Here is a 12,085-nt window from a genome sequence, read left to right on the forward strand (position 1 = left end):
AAAAAAATTGATTGATGGAACGGCAATCTTTTTTCTTAATGTCTAGCAAGAGGTTTGCTTGAATGCTGATTTAAAATATTGCGATTCTGCACACCTCAAATAAAGCAACAAACCCTAGTAGCCTAATGTTGTTATCTGTAATATGCAAACTCGTTCAAAGCTTTTACAGACTTGAATAATTTGAAGAAAACTAAAATGAAATGAAAAGAGAGTGTTATTTTCCAATACTTTGCACGTCATCACTGCACAGATGCCAGTGATGAGTGTCTGTATTTCATATGCCTGTGGAATCCCTGAAAAGGCAATTTAAATTAATCATTCATGCTTTTATAGTGTGTGTGTGTGTGTGTGTGTGTGTGTGTGTGTGTGTGTGTGTGTGTGTGTGTGTGTGTGTGTGTGTGTGTGTGTGTGTGTGTTCAGGAAAACTGGTATTTCTGGTAAATTTGTAACAAATTTACAATCCAGCATATTGTGCATGTCTCTTGTAAAAAGAGATACTTAAGGCCACCAGTGGCTATTCAGTGTTTCAGCAGTTGACATCATACTGAAAGCACAGATTAGTCTTCAGGAGAGAAACCACTGTAGTTGATATTAAACCCTCAAAACACTGTAGTGTATTTATATGAGCTGTCTGCCTTTTTCACCTCCTAGCTAACAGTGCTAGCATTTACTCAAACAAATCATCCTCTTTCTTTTTTTCCTTTCTTTTTTGCCCTCTTCCTTTTAACCTTGAAGCTTTGTGTTAGGGTTTTTTTTTGTCTATTTGGAAGGCTGACAGCCTGAGCTGTTGTTGTCAGAGACTTTGGTCTCAAATACCAGTCCAAGGTTTCATTCAATCAGTCATTCTCCCTGTGTCTCAGCATGCTCTGTATCGATGTTGGTTTGGAACCCTTCTCCCACAGTGAGCCATTGAAGTTGATGTAACCTAAGGGCAGAATAAGCAGTTATCCTGCTGCGGATTGATGGCAGAGAAAGACACACGTGCACATAACACACAAACACACAAACAATCTGCAGGCCTGCTATTGATCCTATCATCTTATTGCTGTCAATGTAGTGCAAAAAGGTTGTGGAACAACACTTGGCTAGATGGGTCAATCAAACAGGCCTGACTGGGTTAAGCAACACCATGTAAAACTGCTGTAAGTAATACTCCAGGTGTTGGGATGATAGTATCTTGCCACATCAGCGCCGACATGTCCTCCTTTCCTTTGTATGAATTGACGGGGATGGAGTAATATGCTCTCAGTGCCACATTTTACCTCTTGCACTAGCTTTTGTGTAGCCTTAAAATGTTGCTCTTTTTTCATTTTTTTGTTGTTAGCTTTGTAAGATAAGGAAAATTGGGAGGTGTGTTGATATAACTTGTCTCCCTAGTCACAATGCGCATAATGTTTTGAGTAATCAGAATTATGGTACCCAGAGTTTTCATTCATAACATTTTTTTCTCCCACAGAAAAGTGTGATCACAAGGCAGTGGCAAGAAAATAAGTTTTCTTTTTTTTATTAGATTATTGACTTTGCTGCATGTTACAACTTGAAGCATATAAAGTGTGAAAATATAAATTATTCTGTTTCTTTTGTTAAGGTAAGGCTTTCAATTCACTAGCAACAAATAACGTTTCCCCCTGAATATAGCATAAACACTTGGTGAGAGATACAGATAGCACCACTGTGGGAAGTCATAAAAGGGCCAGTGGTTCATTACCAGGCTAATGGATGTAGAGGAAAACCCTTTAACCTAGTTAGAGAAGGGCTTTGTCTTATGAGCTTTGCTCGCTCTCTGCTAACTAAACCTCCTCTGGAGATGTGGGCAGTACTCTAAAGATTTCTCTACCAACATGCGTTTCTCTTTTATTCCTAGGTTTCACTTGGAAGTATCCAGTTACAGTTTTGTACAAAAGAATAAAATAATTGCATGTATTTTTTTTAAATATAAAAAGAGTCTGAAATGACCACAATTCTAAGAAAAAAACCTCCCAGATGCTGCACACTGTCAGTAAGAGTAGACAGTACACAGGGCTGTTTAAAGTGCACCGATCTGAGAATATTTCACACTGAATCACACGGCGAATGGTTCAAGACAAATGCATGTATTATTACACCCTTAGCACTCATTGCACAAACATATTTGAGCTTACGCTTGCATAAACTTAATTTGGCATCAGTCACTGTGCGTGTAATGGATCCTTCTCAGGTTCCCCCCAGTGTACACATGTACATGAGTGGGAACAGTGCTGAGGGGAGAAGGGGTATGACACAGAAAGGGAGAGTCAAAGCTGCAGATGGAGAGAAAGATAAGAACTTGTAAGTACACCTCTTTCTATTATCCAGCTGAAGGAGTCATTGTTATCACTTTTTCATCTGCTCAATTGGGGCAAGGCAGTGTTTCAACCTGCAATGTGCGCGCATGTCTGTTTGTGTTGGGATTTTAAATGTGCATAATTATTTGGGAGGCCCGGTGGCATTTTCATTGTATCACTTTGATGCTGTACCCACAGCAGGCAGGTGATTAGAATAGCACTGTGATTCTTCTGAGGCAGAAGAGGTTGTAGTAGCTTTGATCACAATATCTGGATGTTTATTTTAGGAGGGATGTGTCAGAGAATGGCTTAATTCTGCTTTCCTCTTGCAGACAACAGTACTCAGTCCAAAGCTGAACTGGTTTCCTTGCTGTCTTTTTCAGTATATTTCCCCCACTCGCTTAATTCCTCTCTTCTGTTTAGTCATTTGATTTTCATCCAGAGACTGCTAGTAGGGATCATCTGAGGACATTACCCATGCAGACAGAGTAATAGGACTCCTGGATTGATCCCCGCTTCCCTCCACTAGGGGATCTTTGGCCAGACGCTCATGTTACAAAATTGACATCATCTTTATTGCCCCCACCTCGTACACTCGTGTTTTATCCACCCATTAATTCTTCTCCAAAAAGGAGAGATTTACATGAACATATGAAAAGCTTTAGAAGCGCCATGACTGGATTTTTTTGAGGTGAATTTTTAAAAAAATATATAATAAAAGTACATTTGTTGTATTATGAATGGATTTACTTGCAATTTATACAAAGTTATGTGTCACCTTATCCACTGAATTACTGAAAAGTCTACTCAACAGTCTTTTTAGAGTAACTTGTTTATTATTTAATAAAAGAAAGTGTTGTCAAAATTGTCAAAATATTGTCAACAACGTTGGCAAGTGGTAATTGTTCCACCAGGAAAGGATATGTAGAACAAATCTCTGTTAAAATTCTGAAGCACCATTTAATTAGACTCCAGACATAATCAAACATTAGTAGTTAATTAGCAGCCAAGTTCTGTCAATAGCTACTGCAGCAAGATCACAACAAGTCATTTGAACGTGGTTTACTGATGCCAGTGTTAAAAATCTTTCTGTATACTCTTTGTTTGTTTTAATTTGTTCATACTGAGACATGTACGCCCTGTGCCAGATTGCCAGCCTGTCTGGGGTGTGCCCTATGGTAGCTGGGATAGGCTTCTTTTGCTAGTTATAAACATGGAAATTCACATTAACTACTAAGATTTGATTTGGCAACCATCTGAGTTAAGTCTACCTACTGCAAAGAGATGCGTCACAGACAAGTTGCACACACTGGTGCAGAAGGACTCATATATATGATAAATGCCAGTAATTTACAAACCTTAGCCAATCTGTCTGAGAACGACTGCAATCAATCGGAGACAAACTGTGATTGTTGGGTGAGTTGGCTGGGTATCTGCACAGGCGACCTGTGCAGATACCCAGCAATCAAAAGTGGTTGTCCAGGCATTGAGGATATTGCGTGATCAACGTCTTGGCAACCAGACAGTCGCCATAACTACTTTTTTTTAAAGCAATTTTTTTTTTTATAGCTCCAAAGTGGTTGCATTGGTATTTTTCCTCCAGTGTGACTGAGCCATTATACAGACCTGTAAAAAGTATGTGCATCCAACAGAAGTGGTTGCCTTAGCCTTTTAAAATGACACATAAAATTCACAGCATAAATAAATTAACAACATTAGATCAGTGTAGGGACTAACGCGTTATTAAGTAACGCGTTACAGTAACTAAGTTATTATTGTGGTAACGAGCACGGTAACTAGTTATTATGCCAAAATCAGGAACGCGTTAATCGTTACTGGGATTTAGATAGGGTCGTTATTCGTTACTTCGTGTGGTGGCTATCACGGAGCTTCCACAGATTCAGTAACATTAGCAAGTGGTGGAGGCCAGCAGGTGGATGAGGGAAAGGGGAGGCAGGAGGAGGAGAGACCCAAGGCGGCCGCCGGTCCGAGTGTCAGGTGAGCTGAACTTCAGGTAAGAAGTTATGACCTGCAGTCTATCTGGGTCAGATATAAACCAAGTTTAGGTGTAGTTTATTTTCGTTATGCTGACTTTTTCGTACTGGGTACTAGCTAGCATGACGGAGTTTCTATACAGCTGGGTGGGTGCTATGATGTTACTGATGTTGAACTTTATTTTGTTCATAAGGTTAATTATTAGAGTTGCCTTAAAAAATGGAATCGTCCCGTATTCAGAGAAAATATTACGCGTTTCGTATTGAGGTGAAAAGGAACGCAGTTTGTCCCGTACTTCAGCTACAATGGAAAAGACACAAAGCTGGAGTTATTCTGTCTTTGCTGCACAGCTGCATCTTCTTCTCTCATTCTCCCCCCTCCCTCCTCTCCTGTTGCTACTTCAATCATGAAACTGATCAATGATCAGCTGATCGGCTTACCTGTCGCAAGTCCCGTCTATCTTGTTTGTTTATCACCCACTTTGCGCCAGAAAGAGTAAACCAGCGGAGGTCGCGTTAAACAACAGCAGTACGATTAAGCTGGTCAGCTGTTGTTAGAATTTATTTAATATTACTTTCTAGTATCAGCTGATGTTTGCTGGAGGCACAGCTGTAAAAGCTGCTGGTCATGATATCGGTTTGGTTATCTGGTGAGAGGGAAACATGAAGATGAAACCAGGAGATGTCCTTACTGAATCATCAGAGCTGAACAGGTGATGGAGAAACAGGTTTACCTTTTAGGTGACATGAATGAGTTCAAGGGAAGTTATGAACTGTTTCTGAGAGACAAATAACACCAGGATCCTTTTCTATGTAGCTGACAGCTGGTAACTGTGCAGGGGCGGGTCTAGCAAAGTTTTGCCAGGGGGGCCAGGTAGGGCATTAACAGGGAAAGGGGGGAAAAAAGAAGTACTTTTCTTTCTTATTCTCATTTAAAATGTCTAGCTTTTAAAAAGTAATTATCTGAATCTTACAACAAACGATTGATTGATTCATGCATATATACCATCAAAACAGTGTACATCACTGTCACAACAGCGTTTGTTTTCATTCAAAGGCTTTATGATTTTTCCTATAATGGTGGGCCGGTCTCTAATCAAAATGCCTGGGTCGATTTTTTGTCCCAGTCCAGCCCTGTATGCAGCTCATCTGCAGTCTGGTGTTACCTACATCTTCCTATTCGGAAGGCAGAATTTCCGAGTTCTGAGTACAATCGAAAGCACCACAACTGCAGTTTTCGTGTTGGATGTAAAAAGCGCACATGACGCTGTGACGCAGGCTAGAATCATGGCAGCGGTCAACGGCGGTCCAGGCGTGGGATTTCTCTCGTGGAAATATGCACATTATCTTTTCCTTTCTATTGGTAGGTGGCACAGTGCACTTGTGGCAAGTAAGCAAGCTAGAAGCCTGGCAATCTTGCTGGGTATCCAGTTACGGAAGCAACACATTAACAAGAGAATTCTGAGTAAAACCAAAGTTACTTTCACTAGTAACTAGTTACTTTGAAAGTAACGAGTAACTTGAAGTAACTGAGTTTCTTTTGATAGAAGTAACTAGTAATGTAACTAAGTTACGAATTTAAAGTAACTTACTCAACACTGCATTAGATGCATGTAAAATTTAAGTACACACATGGTTTTACAGCACTTTTTAACCGCTAGAACTAAAATGAGTGTCTAGGTGTAAGTTTGAGCCAATAAAAAGCATACCCCAACACCTAAGATATGACATGTTATACCTGTCACATTTAAAATTTTGCCATCTAGGGTCAGCTGTTTTTGTTCCCATTTTCTTGTTGAAGATAGCGGTTTCATCCTGCCATAATCAGAAGATAGAAATGTTTTAGAATAAATAAAATGCAATAGCGATGCGCATTTCAAATGATCTTCCATGACTAGCCACTCCAACAAGAAATCTGCACCACAAAAATGAACTCCTGTCACTGTCTGTGTCAAAGTGCATGTAAAATCAAAAAGGGACAGCACAAATTTGACCTGGATGGGAGGAATGCCAGCTCATAAAACTGCTAATAAAATAAAAAATTATATAAAATAGCATGGACCGTGTAAATTTATTAATGTGTAAATTTATTAATGTGATGTTAGGTTTATAAATAATTCCAAAACAATTTATCGTTGACATGAACCAGGTGTGTGAGTTGGCAATGAGTTATGGCCAAAAATGGCAGTTAATTGTGTTCATCCCCAGCAAAATATAGCCATGAATCCTGGAAAAATGTATGCTCAAAGATTACAAAGGCAAATGCTTTGTGGGGGGGAATAAAACTTTTGAATTATTCATAGTTCTTCATTGGCATCACATTTTACCTTTCCACTATCATATTCAGTGGAGTGTGACAAATGATTTAAGCTCATGAAACACACTATAGGGGGAGAGAGTAGCAAAAACAAAACAAAACAAACAAATAAACAAACACTACAAGGGACAGTTGAAATCCTAGGGGGGCAAAAAGCAGCTCCAGCTGTCTGTGTAGTAGATGCTGGTCTCCTTGTCCTTTTTTTTTGCTTATTTACTAAGTTGAAAGATGTTTTTCACAGGGAGGAAGAGATTATGGTAATACATTTGTTTTATGTTGTCTCTAGGAACCTTTAAAATCAAAAATGTAGCTTAAACTGCAGCTGACATTAACAGTGACAGACTCGGGGCTGCTCGAGGCTTGTGGTTGTTGAAAAAAAGGGAACAAAAGCTCTTTTCACTTAAAAAAACCCCACATACACTCACTGGTCCTCGTTTTGTTTCACAGAAAAGTAAAATTCCACATCTCAGATCAATAGAAGTGTCCACTACAGAGTTGTGTAAAGTGAATGTAAGGAGTGTGTATGTTGATAGTGAGTGTATACCTCTCTGTGTAAGACACTTATGACAGTGTCTCCATAGTAACACGGTTAAGATCATTTGAAGTAAAGAGGACTGGTGGTGAGGACTTCTTTAGTTATTATTATTCTTTTTTACTTTGGGACAGTTTTGGCTCTTTCAGCCATTTACCAAAACAGACATGTAAATTAAGGCTTTAAGTACATGTTCTAGAGGTGTTACAAAACAGCCCCTTATATTCAGGGCCTCAATTGAATTGAATTTATTACTTAAATGCTCATTTTTAATTATTTGTTGAGAATTGTTTGCAGGCTATGACTATGACCATTAATTTGTGGAACCCCTGGACACAAAAGAAGGCTCTTTTGGGATGTTTTGCCAGGCCTTTACTCCAACTGTGAGCTTTTGTTTGTTCTTGGCTCTTTGTGCTTTTAGTTTTCGTCTTCAGCAAGTGACGTTCTGGTTGATTACATCCTGAGATCAGATGACTGATGTAGCCAATGATTTGGAATTTTTCTGATTTTAAAGTGTCCCGGATTAGTTTGATTGTATGTTTTGGGTTGTTTTCCATCTTCTTTGTGAAATGCTGTCGAAACAACCTTACTGACTGAATCTGAAAGCACAACTCTATGAACTTTAGAACTGTAAACAGTAAACTGTGTCAATGGGATTATTTTGCATCGAGATGTACCTGTAATTACACACAGGTGCATATAACTTACAGCCCTTAACGCCTGAGGGCAAAAAAAAGAGATTGCTCTTAGACATCTTCAGTAGACCTTACTGCAGCGTGGACGACATGAAAGGATGAAAGGCATAAGAAGAAGGCAATTGTTAAGACGCCTTAAAAATTGATTATTCATCTGACAAAATAAAAGTTCTTCATTCCACTTGAAGTAATACATCAAATGTCTGCTGGAAAGGCACCTGTGTCAATTTTTAATGGTTGCCCCTTTTCCTGTGACTATGCCAAATGAGTCATCGTCTCAAAGTCAAAAGTTGGAAATTTTACATAAAGTCACCTATTTAACCAGCTGAAATGACTGAGATGCCGGGTCTGGATATGATTTCTCAGATGTTTTTTTAAGAACTGCACTAAAGGGGTGTGGACAAATCCTTCACAGTGGTGCTGGATTCTGTGCCTCGAAGATGACGATTGTCCTTTTTATGTATTTATTTATTTATTTATTTATATTGCACAAAGTGAAATATGCATAGTGTTTCCTGAGATCCCTGAGTGCCTTTTCCTGTTTGGGAACTGAAAGTTCATTGCGCCTTTTTTTTTTTTTTTTTTGGTGCCAGATCTAACTGCCATTTCTTCTCCTGGAGTGTACTTATACATGCATGGAAGCATTAGTTGCACTCGTCTTTCCACAGCCTATTGTGCTCTCATAAGTCTTAACTACGAACTTGCTTTAAATGTCCATGTGTGCACTATGTAAAAGACACTAGACAATTTTGTCTTTTATATCTTTCAGTGTTTTATGGAAATTTGCCCTACGATTTTACTTATATACACTGTTGGGCAAGTCTTGACAGAAAAAGATGGCTTTTTTGCTTTTACAGCTAGAGTTCTAGTGCAATGGATTCAAAATCCTGTGGTGAGCTGTCATCTTTTTGTTTTTTCAGTCTCAATATGACAAAGAAAAGGACTATGTTATAATTCATTAAGAAATGAAGGGTACGTTCTTTATTTTTATTGGTAATATCAAGTGGTTTTGACAACACAATGAAATAGAACATGGGAATTATTTTTAACACATGATTCATTGCTTGTGTTTTTTAATCACATGATAAATGTGGAATCCTCAATACCAGATCCCATCATCAGATCATATCTGGATATTTGAGAGACTTGCGAGATCTTGCCAGGCTAACTTTGATTTATTAGTTTGGTACATGGGGTGCGAGTTGTTCTACCTGAGTGTTGGAGAATTGTCTCAGTCCTTATGAGGAATAAGATTGTGTGCTTTGGGGAAAGTAGCCCACTGTTTTTTGTTCAGAAGAACATTGGATAGTGTGTTCTCTGTCTTTAAAATGAGGTGCAGGTCCAAGCATGACCTGTGTTTTCTGGGTGGTTCAGCTGCAGAAATTCCAGTGCCATTTACCTGACTAGCTTCCCTTCCATCAGACTGAGAGGTTTTGTCTTTTACATTATTCGCTACTTGTTAGAAATATAATTCACCGCATAGATCACTGCAAAATATAGTATAGTAGAATTCTCGCACTGTGCTGAACTGAGACAAGATCACAAATTAGTGAAATAATGTGAATTAAATAATTTAAAAAAACATTTAACGTGTATATTTCTCAGCCATCTAATATAATCTAACCCTATACTGACACTGGCAGGCAGAGCTTGTTGTTCTTGTTGTCTATGAAGATAGTTATTTATGACTTTGCCTTTATTTCATGCTTTTAAGACGAGTTTCCATTCCCATAGTTGTTCCCAATTTTGCTATTTTATCCATTCTGTTGATGAAATGAGAAAATAGAAAAGTGAATTTGACCTTTACAGAGCACTGCAATAATTAAATGTGAAACTCCTTCGAGTTCAGAAAAGCAGAGATTCTGTAGCTCAACCCGGGTGTCAGTTTCAGAGAAGACTGTGAGGGAGGTCTTTGACTTACATATTTGGGGTTCTAAAGTCGCTGCTACTTAAATCTCAATACCTCAGGCCAACCTGATTAGGCCACCTCTGTCTTGTTTCCTTCCACTTCCTTTTATTAGCTAATAGGCTTAGCTCTCTCAGGGGGCCTCAGACATATTAGATCAGCACACCAACCTGTGCTCTGTCCATCTCTGCCTCATTTTCTGTTCTCCCTCTCTTCTCCCTCTCTTTCTTTCTTTCTTTTGTTTTTTTTCTCTTTGTTTTTGTGCATCTTTGACTGTTTCATGTGTGTGTGGTGTGTGAAAAACAGATAAATACAAATCTTCTGTTTCAGACTATGTCTTTCTAAAATGTTAGTGAAATTTAGTGCATTTTCCTTTTGTTTAGATTTCACCAAACGTCCCAACTTTTTGGGGAAACAATGTCGTATTCGTTGAACTTGAAGTGAGTAAATTATTCATGTTGTTTTTTTATTCCATTTGTGGACCTGGTTGGTCTCTTATCCCCACGGGGTAGAAACACACTTGGAATGGCCGGCACATTTTACTACTGCTTTGCTGATGCTTGTTGTGGACTCATAAAAACAGACATCATCCTCGGCTAATCACTTGCAATATAAACATATTTCCACTGGGACTGACCATCATCTGCAAAATGAAGCTTATCATTTTAATTTTCATGTGTGCCAAGTCTCAGGCTGACAAATCCAATTATGAGGACTACTTTGACAGTGTCAGAGTGCATCTACCTCGAACTAACTGTAAAATTAAAGAGATAAAATATGTTCAGATTCTGAACCCTGAGCCTCTTGACAGAGCTACTATGAAAGAAAAACCTATCTATCTATATGGTTGCTTTTTTTAACATCAAAGTCATGGCTGTGTTCTATTTATTTTACCCTGGCTCATTTACAGCTTCCTTTCAAAGAAATACTGAGAGAAGGGCACAACTGCCTGGCATTGTAATACCTCTGATCCAGTAACTGCTCTTGTACACTCATTAAATTAGAATATATTCAACCAACTAGCATTTTTGGTGCTGGCTATCAGTGATAGCAACGTTTAAACCTCCATTCAAGTCTCATACACGCCTAATTTCAATCCTACAATTAAAAAGCAAATACTGAAACAATAAAAAAATAATAATAATGCAGTTTAATATTCAGTTACAGCTCTACCTGTTTCATATTACTGTCTCAATTCTGCTAAGCTAGTTATTATTTTAAAAACTGGACAAAACAAAAGGTTTCCTGGAAAACTCTCAATCCAATAAAGATCAAGATAAAGATCTAAAGACCAATCAAAATGAAAGATGATAGATAGGCAGATGATCTGCTTTGAATAAAAAATTTGATTGAATTTGGACTGATAGGAATAACATAACAATAGAGAAGCTTAAAATACTGGGGTTTTTTGGTTTTAATGAAGATTTTTATTTTCCAAGAAAAAGAAAAAAGAAAAAACCAAATTGCCCAAACTCCAGGGCTGTGTCACACATCCTGTGACTGTATCAAATCACAATTCAACTAGTTTAAGTATGTCAGGCAAATTACCAAGATTCCTACATTGAATAAGAAATGCAAAGGAGGAGGTGGTCCTAGCCAACATGGACATTCTCGCTTTTATCTACCAGGTATCAACCTTGTTTTGTGTTAGTGAAATTTGTTGAAAAAGTCAGTTAATATTTGTTTTTCTTTACAGTCAAGCTGGTTTTTGGCGAACTGTCCTCAATTTCCTATATAATTTAGTTAAAGCTGCACGCCCAATTACTGCACATCTGAAATGGAAACAAGAATGAGAAAGAAAAAGAAAATATATTTCCCAAGAGTTGAAAAAAAAATCCCATACAAGCTCATATATACAAATAATGTCTAAGGTATTTTGCCTAAATTTATAGGTCTATGGGAAGGAATACAAGATAATTTGAGGTTTATATGTGATTACATTGCATTTTGTTGGTTGCCAGCAGTGACTACAGAGTATTAAAGCAATAATATAAAAAGCAATAACAGGAAAATTAAACTCCTTTCCTGATAGCAGTATCTGCTGCTTCTGAACTATTAATCTATTTTGTAGACTTCAGTGTGTTTTTGAATGGTTTTGTAGGATATAAATGTTTACTGTCTGCCAACAGTCAGAATCGTGTTCACCAGGGGGAATCTAGGTTTAAAGATTTAGGGGTGCTCAGCTTCCAGTCAGACTGTCATGCATACAGTGCCTTGCAATTAATATTAAAGGAATGTGCTACTTGTAGTTAACTCTATTCACGTTTGTAAACATCATTTCAGTTGGGTACATATTATAATGTTACCTTCAAAATCAATTTCGATAGTTGGATGAACT

The 12,085-nt window shown here is 38.0% G+C and overlaps 1 protein-coding gene across 11 annotated transcripts in view; it reads left to right on the forward strand.

The window, feature by feature from the left end:
* Nucleotides 1-12,085, forward strand: part of nrxn2b (neurexin 2b) — a 661,917-nt gene that overhangs the window by 26,821 nt on the left and 623,011 nt on the right. The window contains exon 2 of one of the 11 annotated variants that reach the window (XM_063470250.1): nt 10,131-10,187. The exons of the other annotated variants lie outside the window; for them this stretch is intronic. The gene's annotated coding sequence lies outside the window, so the exon portion shown is untranslated. The remainder of the gene's footprint in view (nt 1-10,130; nt 10,188-12,085) is intronic. 11 annotated transcript variants of the gene reach the window in all.

The sequence above is a fragment of the Pelmatolapia mariae genome, linkage group LG3_W, assembly GCF_036321145.2.
Source record: "Pelmatolapia mariae isolate MD_Pm_ZW linkage group LG3_W, Pm_UMD_F_2, whole genome shotgun sequence".
Taxonomy (NCBI): Eukaryota; Metazoa; Chordata; class Actinopteri; order Cichliformes; family Cichlidae; genus Pelmatolapia; species Pelmatolapia mariae.